Source organism: Pogona vitticeps, chromosome 2 (assembly GCF_051106095.1).
Source record: "Pogona vitticeps strain Pit_001003342236 chromosome 2, PviZW2.1, whole genome shotgun sequence".
NCBI classification, from domain to species: Eukaryota; Metazoa; Chordata; class Lepidosauria; order Squamata; family Agamidae; genus Pogona; species Pogona vitticeps.
In genome coordinates, this window is record NC_135784.1 from 75,049,805 (window position 1) to 75,061,212 (window position 11,408).

At 39.7% G+C, this 11,408-nt stretch overlaps 1 protein-coding gene across 2 annotated transcripts in view; it reads left to right on the top strand.

The window, feature by feature from the left end:
* The window catches only part of CENPP (centromere protein P), a 225,166-nt gene that overhangs the window by 92,822 nt on the left and 120,936 nt on the right, over positions 1-11,408 (top strand). The window lies entirely within an intron of this gene.

Here is an 11,408-nt window from a genome sequence, read left to right on the forward strand (position 1 = left end):
TCTGTCACTGCCTCCATATCTTCCCCTTCTATTTGCCAGGAGGTGATGGGACCAGTGGCCATGATCTTAGTTTGTTTGGACAGAAACAAATTGTGTCTTATAACTAAATAAATCTAATTAAATGGATTTGTGAACCAAATTCAGTAATGGCAGCGGTCAGTCAATGAAATTAAGTTTTGTAATCATGGTATCTCCCCTACAAGGTAAGTTCACAAATCCATTCAATTAGATTGACCCAACTCTGGGGGGCAGTGGAAGACAGGAGGGCCTGGCGTGCTCTGGTCCGTGGGGTCATGAAGAGTCGGACACGACTTAACAACTAAACAACAATAACAACAAGACATAATTTGTGATAATTTTCACAATTTTAACAGTATCAACAGCAATTAGGAAATTTTTAAGATTCAGACGGAAGAGAAACATTTTTTCTGGAAACCCTAGTTGTCAATGAGCTGTGGTCAGTGATGGTGAAACTAGAAGAGACCTCGAGCTCACCTTTAGAAGCTGGCAGGCTGTTTTACCCCCCTCTCTCTGTCTCTATCTAAAAATGTCTGCCCCATCTTTTTCCTTAAGAAGAAGATTAATTAAAAGACGCTAAAAACAGTAATATTTTAAAAGACTCAAATCCTACCCAAAAAAGTAAACAAAATCAGCACAAAAAGCACATTCAAAAGCAACAAGGCACAATAATCTTTTTTTTTAAAACCCTCCCAGATAGCTAGTCACTAAGGACGGAAGATCAGACCCCTTCACTCCTAGCTTTTTCATTTCAGGAATTTAAGGTGGATTTAAGGCAAAAGAAAAAAATACAGTTGCACACACTGGAGATACATAATAATGTTTTTCATTTCAGTGTCTCAGTCTGAGTTAATCCTGTTAACTGCTTTTAGTTCCAGTTTTGAAAGAAAGGTGGGAAATTAATCAATCAGATAAACAAATAAATGAATACATTATTTTGAAAACTTCTTGACAGAAGAATCAGTACGTACTAAAAAATCCAAACAGGCAGTTCATACTTTTCAGGGGCTAGCATTTCTATTCTGTCTGTCACAAGCAATACGTTAGGGACTGCAGGGTTTGTGCATTTAATTATTCTACTGTTAGGTGGTGCTATTACATAAGAATTAGTTTTAGAAAAGCCATAGCATTTATTTTCTATTAGTTATAACAACAATTTGTGGGTCAGAGACCGACTGGATATGTTAGAATGTAACAGATATTATCACATGGCTCTGAAGAATAGCATGCTACATTGGGTTTATCACCAAAGTAACCAAGAAAGTGAGAGCACACAAGTTTTTATAAGCCTTTGGGAACACACACATCTACCCCAATTTCCTCTCTGAAAAATGTGTGTTGAAATTGTAAGGGAACAGTTCTGCAGCATAAAGGACTGGGGAACATAAGGCATTGCCTTTGAAAGAGAACTCTCAGGCCCCATTTCTCTAAAGCCAATTCTCCTCCCCGCAAGACCTCCATCACTTGATGAACCACATCAAATGGGGTTCATTTCATTTAGGTGAGGGGTTGTAGTTTAAAAGATCCATAGGAAGGTGAGCAGTCAGCCTTGGAAAACTCTGTGCCACCATTTTTTTTAAAGTACAAAGAAGATTGTTTAAAAGACAGATGACTTAAGAACATATTCTTTGTATTCTCAAAGGCTTTCACGACCGGGATCAGATGGTTGTTGTAGGTTTTTTGGGCTGTTTGGCTGCGTTCTGAAGGTTTGTCTTTCTGACATTTCTCCAGTCTCTGTGGCTGGGATCTTCAGAGGACAGGAGTTGGGACTCTGTCTGTGTTCTGGTGTAATGTAGTTGAGTAGCTGTGGGATCAGCTTGTCCTTTTCACCACTGCAGAAGTATACTGGATACCTTGCAGTTGTAGCCATGTATATATTGGGACCACAAAACGCAGTATCCACACCAGAATCAAAGAACATGAGAGTCACTGCAGACTAAAACAACCAGAAAAATCGGTTATGTTAGACTACACAGGGGAAGCCATTGAAATCAACAAATACCAGCAGAGCTTCAACAAAAAAGAAGAAAGTCTAAAACTCAACAAAGCCTGGCTCCCAGCATTGAAAAATACAGCCTGCAAAAGGTCAACGAACTCTACCCAGCCACAAGGACCAGTGATCACTGCACACAAAAACTAGCTAATGACACCCATCAATCACAGTGACAGATCATCTCCCTGCCTTATCACAACAATACACCCATAACAAAAAACACCCTGATCACCATAATCACCCATTCTCCTGAAAAGGACAAAAGGCTGATCCCACAGCTATAAATACTCAACTACACTACACCAGAACACAAAATTCTTATTTCTGTCCTCTGAAGATGTCAGCCACAGAGACTGGCAAAACGTTTGGAACAAAAACCTGATGGAACACGGCCAAACAGCCCGAAAAACCTACAACAACCAACATATTGTCTGCCTGTGAAAGCAAATGTAGAGTTCTTGCACTTTCTGTCTTTATTTTTGTCAGAGTGTTGCACAATTTAAAACTATGGACGTAGATAAGAGGTAAAATTGAAAAACAGATTAAAATATTAAGATAATTAGATTACTTGATTATTATTTGATCTTCCTACCTTGCTTCAAAGTTTATTAAGTGACTTCCACATGGTCCATGTAGAGCAGGGGTCCCCAACCCTTTTCACCCCACAAACTGGCTGGGGAAGGCGGGGCACCCTTGCACTCATATGCTGGAGTGATTTGTGATTTGTATGTGCAAATCAGTTGTACGGGAGTGAGTGCATGCGGGGGGGGGCAGGAGGTCTGTCTCTGCGGCCTGGTCTGGCTCAGGCCATGGACCAGCACCGAGCTGCAAACCGGGGGTTGGCGACCTCTGATCTAGAGTCTTTTTGAACTTCAGGCAAAAAATGAAGGGAAAAAATTAAAAGATAAAAATGTTGTGACAGCAGAAAAACCTTATATTTTCATTTGAGCTTTTGTCAATGAAATCCACTTCCTCAGACATGAGTGAGATGACATGGCAATTTTTTTATACATTTATGCATGCTACCAGAATAAAGAGACAGTTGTTAGTTGATCAGTAGACATAAGTTGTAAATTGTGTAAGTCAGTGTAGTATTTCACACCTTGTAGTAACTTCCATTTGATACTCAGATCTTTTTCACTGAATCCTTGGAAAGTAAAGAGCGACAGTGGTTAGTGGGTGAAAGAACCACAGACATAGGATAACAATAGAAACACCATGATTGTTAATTATACATGGCTAAAAATAAAGGAGACTGGCATTTCACACCTTCTAATGGCTTTAACAACCCCTGTCTGATACTCAGTTCCTTTCTAGGGGGCTTGACAGTTTGGGTAGTGTCGGCAGCAGATATCGTAAGTTGAATAAATAAATATTAAATAAATAAAATGGAAGGTTGTTAATTTACTCCAGACTAAAAAATGACAGCAAGAACAACATGGTAATGAATAAGAAATTACCTTTGAAGCATTTAAGGTGGATATGGTATTTAAAAGGGAACTATAGCTGGGAGATACAACATATATAGCAAAACTATCATAGTAGTTTACATTTGATAGTGTCCAGCATGTGAGGAAAGAGTTGGCATCTGGGTTTCTAGCAAAATGGCTTTTTGAAAACACTGTTGGATTTGGATGTTTGTCCGGTTTAGGATTGCAGTTCTAGAAGCCTGCAAGGGATGATATACAGTGGTGCCGTGCTTAACGATTGCCCCACATTACGACGAATCTGCGTTACGATGATCTTTTTGCAATCGCAATTGCAGTCGCAAAACGATGGTCTAAATGGGGGAATTTTGCTTAGCGATGATCAGTACCCTGCTTCGGGAACCAATTTTCGCTTTACGGTGATCAAAAACAGCTGATCGTCAGGTTTTCAAAATGGCCACCGGGTACTTAAAATGGCTCCCCGCTGTGCTTAGGAACGGATTCCTCGCTATACAGGCAGCGAAAATGGCCACCGTATGGAGGATCTTCACTGGACAGTGAGTTTTTACCCTATTGTAACACGTTGAACGGGTTTCAATGCGTATCAATGGGGTTTAAAATTTCGCTTTATGATGTTTTCGCTTAACGGCGATTTTCCTGGAACAGATTATCATCGTTAAGAAAGGCACCACTGTGCATGAAAGAGTGTGCTTCTGTGTATAGACCTCCTTAGCTGGTACAGGTGAAAATATTTCTGTGGAGGAGGGGAAGAAATTTCTAGGCTTAATCCCTGTTTGATAATGGGATATAAGGAAAAATAGGAGGACAATACATCATGAATGTATTCTGTGGGCCTATGCTCTCTCTTGATGATCATTTTATTTTATTATTGAATGATGAATTGATTCCATACCTTTTTTTTCCTGATAAAACAGTACTTCAGTACAATGGTACATAATCCCAGTAGGTACAGTTTCCCACGTTTACTGCAGAAATAACATGGCTCAGTTTTTTTATGTCTGATGCTAACTATTGTTAGCAAAATGTCCATTGCATTCCACTGATATTCAGGACATTGTTGTTGTTTAGTCGTTTAGTCGTGTCCGACTTTTTGTGACTCCATGGACCAGAGCATGCCAGGCCCTCCTGTCTTCCACTGCCTCCCGGAATAGGTTCAAATTCATGTTGGTAGCTTCGATGACACTGCCCAACTGTATACCTTCTCTTGCAGAACTGCCTAGAGGGGTTCGCTTGATTGGTTTCTCCCTTCTTGAAGCACAACATATGTAGCTTCCTCTCTCATACAGTGCTTGCAGCTCTCAAATGTATTGTAAGGCAGTTCCAGACAGATTGTGAAGATCAGATTGGTTAAAGTCCTAAAAGCAAAATTGTGAGTGAATCTGGATTTGGAAGGCAGCAATAGTTTGTTGATGACAAAGTAATATATGAAAAAGATTAAAGCAGTATGGAGGAATTACTGAATAACTGAAGTTGTTCTTTGCATTAGTCATCATTGTAAAATGTATTGGCATGCTTGAGCTATCATACCACACTGATAAAATGAGCAGATCAGCCCATGAAGTGTTGCTAAGGTACAGAAGTGCATAGCAAAAGAGCAGAAGTGTTTGCTATGACATTACTTAAATGCCTTTTGCTGTAGTTACAGTAAAAACATGGCATGAAACCAAATACATTCACACTATAAATATTTAATTCAATAGTTAAAACATTCTTGAGTTTCCCCACATATAAAGCTCTATAAAAACCATGTGAATGCACGCTAATAGTACAATAGTGTTGGTTACATTGTAATAATATAGGTAGGCATGCGTCACTCATATACAGTGGTGCCCCGCATGACGACGTTAATCCGTTCCGGATTAATCGTCACTATGCAGAAACATCGCTAAACAGATCGAAAAACCCATAGGAATGCATTAAACCTGGTTTAATGCGTTCCTATTGGGCCCAAACTCACGTTCAGCGAAGTTGCTCCATAGCACCGCCATTTTCGCGTCCTCGGTTGTCACGTTCCAGGGGGTTATAATAGCCGAAGTCCGATAAACCAGTCCAAGGTCAGAGATACCAAGAATGCAAACCAGAGTTCCGAAACAAACTTACAGAGTGCAGTCCAAAGTCAAAGTCCAGGGTCAGATACGCAGTCAGAGTCCAAAGTTCAGAGTACGTAGTCCAGGGCCAAGGTCCAAAGTTCAATACCAGCGCAGGTCCAGGGTCAAGGTCCAGAGTTCAGGAACAAGAGACGTGGATGCCAGCCAAGATGTTGACTCCTTGCTTCCACGAAGTTTCTGGCTTTGCTGAAGCTTGTTTTATCCTAAAGCAGCTCCTTGAGCTGTTGGAAAGCTCTGTATTCTGCTAGTACTCAGGGCTAGGTGAACGCAGGTCCCTGTGGAAAGCCTTAGAGTGATCCTCTGCTCTTCTTGCCCTGAGTCTTTTCCGAAGCCTGCCCCAAAGCCTGTCTGCTGTGGAGGGAGAACCTGGAGGCTGCTCAGCTGTTTCCGATCTCTCCACATTCTCCTCAGCCACAGTTAACCCTTCTGGGTCCAGATCTTCGGAAGCATTCATGACATCGGTAAACGAGGGCAGGGCGCGAAAACACTTGCGGCGGCCATTTTGGGCACCCGGCAGCCATTTTGGAACTGCTGATCAGCTGTTTAAAAAAACATCGCAATGCGAAGATCGGTAAGCGAAATGCTTACTGATAATCTCAGCGCGAGTTTTTGCCTATGTAAACATCGCAATGTGATCGCTTTTGCAATCGCAAAAGCAACATCGCTATGCGGATTTGTCATTAAACGGTGCGCTCGTTAAGCGAGGCACCACTGTAGACTTATATATTAAAGTGTTCTAGTGTGGAAGAGCTTTCTTCCCTGAGGTGGTAGGATAGCTAGCCGCCCAGAGTGGTAGAATATACCAGATGGGCGGGGTATAAATCAAATAAATAAATAAATAAATATTTGTTGTACAGACTGTATGACAGTAATTAAAGACTCCAAAATATGTTGTGTGTAATTTTTCTGGTTTTTGTTCCTTTTCTGTTGGAAGTTAGATGTTGTCATGGCTGACTCTGGCTTTGGAAGCTCTAAAGCAGGGGTGTCCAACCTTTCACCTTCCCTGGGCCACATTAGAAGATGAAAATTTGTTTTGGGCCGCACATACATTTGGTTTGGGCCATGGGGGGGGCAGCCCTAGCCGTCCTCCACAGCCCCGCTCCAAGCGCACTTACCGGCAGCTGGGATCTCAGACAGCAGAGGCTGCCAGCTTCGACTCCGGTGGCTTTATGGGGCCGGGAAGGGGTCCACCTATTGATGGGGACGGCGCAATGCAGTCACGCAGCCCCCCTGTCCCCTCCCACTCCTTCCTTTCTTCCCTCCCGCCCTCTACTGTTGTGACATGCCTCAGCTGCATTCCGGCCGCAAGCGCCGGCAGTGTAACTTGAAACTTTGGAATTTCTTTAAAAATAAAAAATTGCACTGGGCCGCATTATGAGCCGACCTGGGCTGCATGCGGCCCTCGGGCCGCAGGTTGGACAAGCCTGCTCTAAAGCATTGGTTCCCAAGTTTGGGTCCTCAAATGTTCTTCAATGACAACTCCCAGAAATCTTGGACAACACAACTAGTGGTGAAGACTTCTTTTAGTCAAAAAACATCTGGGGAACCAAGTTTGAGAACCATTGCTGTAAAGAATGATGATGCATTGGTTCCAAACCAGTTTTCGGGGGTTTTCAGCTAATAAATTCTTCTCTTTTCTACACTTTTTTTCCCATTCATCTTCTTTTCACTGGTCAGCTGAAACAATCTGTACTTTTCATTTGTCATCGCAAGCAGAAGTATTTTGTTTTTCTGCATTTTATGTGTTTTATGGATAGCTCAGTGGCTTAGGTAGGTTTGATTCCCTGCTGTTCCTCCTTGATAGAGGCTGGACTTGATGATCCATAGAGACTCTTCCAGCTCTGCAGTTGAAATATTAGATAATTTCTTGGTCTATATTCATTTGCTTTAGTACTTCTTCGTTGGCTATTCACCCTATCCGGAAAAATCTTGGCAGTAAATGCACATATCAAAAGCTTTTTAAAAGACTAGCCTGTGTTATAAGCCAATTTTATGTTTTTGTCATATATTACATTCTTCATTCTAAAGAGACAGCTCCAAGACATGTCTGTAATTTCGTGACTGTGATCCCAATATTGTTTCAACCATATTTCAAGGCACTTCTGTTTGCCAACATGTTCATCTTGAATCTTTTTTTAATGTCCCTATATATAGTAGCTTTAAAAAGTAAACATTGCCTGTTCATCATCCTGGAGAAATTGCGAAGGATAAGTCAGTAGCTATCAGTTAGTGTTTAAAAGTATGTAAAATAAGAGTAATAACATTGTTGAGATAGCTTGCACCTCAGAGTGGAACGGGGTGGAAACAAATCATTGTTCTTCATACCAAAATAATGGAATTAAGCATTCTAATATTGTATTTTCATCTCCCCTTGAAATTCGTATGTTAAAAAATTGTAAATTGTATATCAGTGGAATATCTACTGGCTACTTAATGTTACTCTTTGTAATATCAAATCCATGTTCATTAATTATTTTCTATAGAGACATACCTCTTTGTCCTGTACAGTATAGAAGTTAGGACAGTACTGATGGAACGAAACTGTATTTCATATTGAAATCTAAGCCAATACTATACATAAACCTATGAGGTTTCAGCTTAAGTTGTCCATGTAATGGTGATTTCCTGAGTAGATATAGGAGCAGATTTACAATTGATAATAAAATAAAGCTTGAAAGGAGCCTTTCAGTCATCAAAACATTTTCACTTAGATTCAACAGTAAAGACCCAGACTTCCATGCTTGGAGCAAGTACTATCTGGAATTGCATGTATTTCACAGTCTGCATCTGGACTCCACTGACCTGGCTGAATTAGAGCTGTTGGCACCCTCTGCACAAGAAACTGTACAAGGTATAGCCTGAAGACATACAATACTGTAATTAAAATCTTTTAGGCCAGAGTCTAGTCAGTACCTGGATAGGAGACTATCAGTGAACCCTTTGTATATGTTGATCAGTTTTACAAGAGAAAGATGGGATATAAATCTAATTAAATAATGAGAAATGAGAGCTATTAGATCACCCAGCATTTAGTTCAGCATTATCTTTTCTACAGTGGCCAAACAGATGTTCTGGGAGGCCTAAAAAGAGGGATGAAGTATGTAGCTACGCATGTATATTCATCTTTGTTTGGACTTCAAACCTCCAATTCTCCATTCTAGGAGTCCACCAGGTGGACACCTAAATTCTGCTCACCTGATGGAAGGCTGGGCTGATAGGCCTCCTGGCTCAGGATAGACCAAACTCAGATGTAGTTTCGTGTTGGAAAATGAAGCTGTCCCCAGTGATTAATGGAAACTTGTAGAAGTCTCCCAACAACTACTGAAGCAGCTTCCTTTTCAAACAAGATGTTAGGCCTCTCCTAGGCCATGAACCCTGCTAACCAGGCCTCTTCTCAAAAGTGAACAAAATGCTGTGGCAGGTATATATCCCAAAATGGAGAATATATGGGATTTGTAATATTAAAAAATCCAAAAGGTACATCCCTAGTAATAACACTATTGTACTCTTCCTCACATCTAGCAATTAGTATTTAATGCAGCCTTTTGAACTTGGAAGTTCCTTTTAAATCACCACAATTTGGGGCAGTGAATTGCATGAAATAAAGTTTACTTTTTTTCAAAATAGTCCTCCTTTTTTCTGTCTTAAATCTGAAGCTTACCTGTTTTGTTAGGTCATTCAAACAGAACAAGAGAAAGGGATTTCTCCCCTTTCCCCTCATATAATTTTATAAATTTAAATTAAGTAGCATGAAACAGCCTAAAGCCCAACTGGAATCACGCCATCGCTGAAATTCTATTGCACTTGGTAAAGCTTAAGGTTATACCTTATATAGTACCTACATAAGTTTTCAGGGAGCTGCACCCAGTTAGGATGTTTTGCATGCCTGATTGCATAATTGATTGAGAAATTGGTTGCACAACTAGTATATGGAAAGCTGTACGTGGAAAACTGCTTGCTGGATATAACTTCCATCTTAGTGTAAATTTTGCATCTGCTTATGAACTTCATGCTAAAGAGGTGTACATACCCAATAGGATTTTGACCACTTGTACTGTACTAAAATAGCCAAAGAGACATGCTTTCTTATGAAACCATACCTAATATATTAAGGATTTTGTGACTCATAGTTTTGTCTTCTTTTATTTGCATTTTTGGTTACCTTCTTGAGCAGTCTGGTAGATATAAATGGGGGACATATTTCAGTGTCTGTTTCCCAATATTTTCCAAAAGTTTGGGAAATAGCCCAACGTGAGGAAGACCCTTTAGATTATCTTTCAAAATTCCAAGAGTTATTTTTTTCCAAAATAAACACAGACACTGGGTTTAGATATCTCCAGGAATGTGGTTTGTCATGGTCTCAGTACTTAACTTGGCTAAAGTGTAGTACATTTCAGTTTTAAGTGGTCTCAACAGAGCACCTTTGTGTATATTTAAACCATTATAGTGTAAAAGTGATAAATAAACATTTAAATGTTTGCACATTTAAAATATAATGTAAAGATGGTAAAGTCTTTAAAATACCTATATCAGACACCATAATATAATTTTTAGTAGCAATTACCCAAAATATATGTGTGAAGTTGCTTAATAATTTGGTTCAGCCTGAGCTGAGTATATTACTAAGTACTATTTTATACCAAATCATAAAAGAAGCAGCAAGGATTCTGAAGAACCAGGGGATATAGGCAACAGAGTGTGTCCAAATTCTGTAACTAGAATAGATGGTGCTGTTGAAGCACATTTACATAGGATTATTATGTATAATTAGATTCTATAATCCTTGTAGAAACATTTTGGAAACACTGGTTTTTATTGGAAGGGACTGAATTGAAATTGGGGTTGTGGCGATTGTACTAACAGAAGTTGTTTATTAAAACGTGTAGCAACAGAGGTTGCTCGTTAGAACTTTGAAGAAGGAGCTGTGACAGACTCTATAGCTACATGTTTCAAACACTAAACAATCTGCTTGAGCCACGCTGACTACTGAAACTTGGTTTTTAAATCTATTAGAATGACTAAGTGAATTTGTAGAGAGCACCATGGAAATGTTCTTAAGAATAAATCAAAACTGCATTTCCCAGCAAGTTAGCATCTGTGCGGAGAAGCTACATTACATATTTTCAAAGTTATTTCACAAGTGAATATTATACCTACAGCCATTATTGTCTGTAAACTCTGAAGCAGTGGCTATATTTCCACTCTTAAAGTGGAGTTACTTCGTGTTGCCATATTCCAATTCTCCATATGTGGACAGCATAATTGTTGCATTGTTAAGAATGCCACAGGCATTCTCTGTTGCATACTGAGTTGCATGACTCAACATGTAACAGATAATGGTTACAGATTTCTTAATTTATGACAGTTGATCAGTAAAAGTTACACATTTTGCATAACTACACAACAGGATTTCAGCCTTTTATGAAAGATTATAATCTCCACGAACCAACATCACATACCTCTCTCTTTGTTTCCATTATTTCTGTCAAGCTGAGTATGGAATGGGAGACTCCTCTCACTCTCCCAGTAGGTTTCTCAGTATTCTCAAAAATGAAGGCTTATAGACCTTTGGAAACATATTCAAAAGTAACTTCCCATATGTTCCATATTCTCAGGAGGAACAAAAATGGGTAACAATTTTCAGTAATTTTTTTTCTTCTCTGCATCCACCCTTATATTGTTCTAAATAAATTATGGAGTGGAATTTTGAAACCAAAACATCTTGCTTTATGGAAAGGAGAATCAGCAAAAATTATCCCCTCCCCCCTTTTCATCAGTGGAAGTACCCAGTGAATGGAACTCTATTAGAGGGATACTATTGCAAGTGAAGCAGTAGGATCA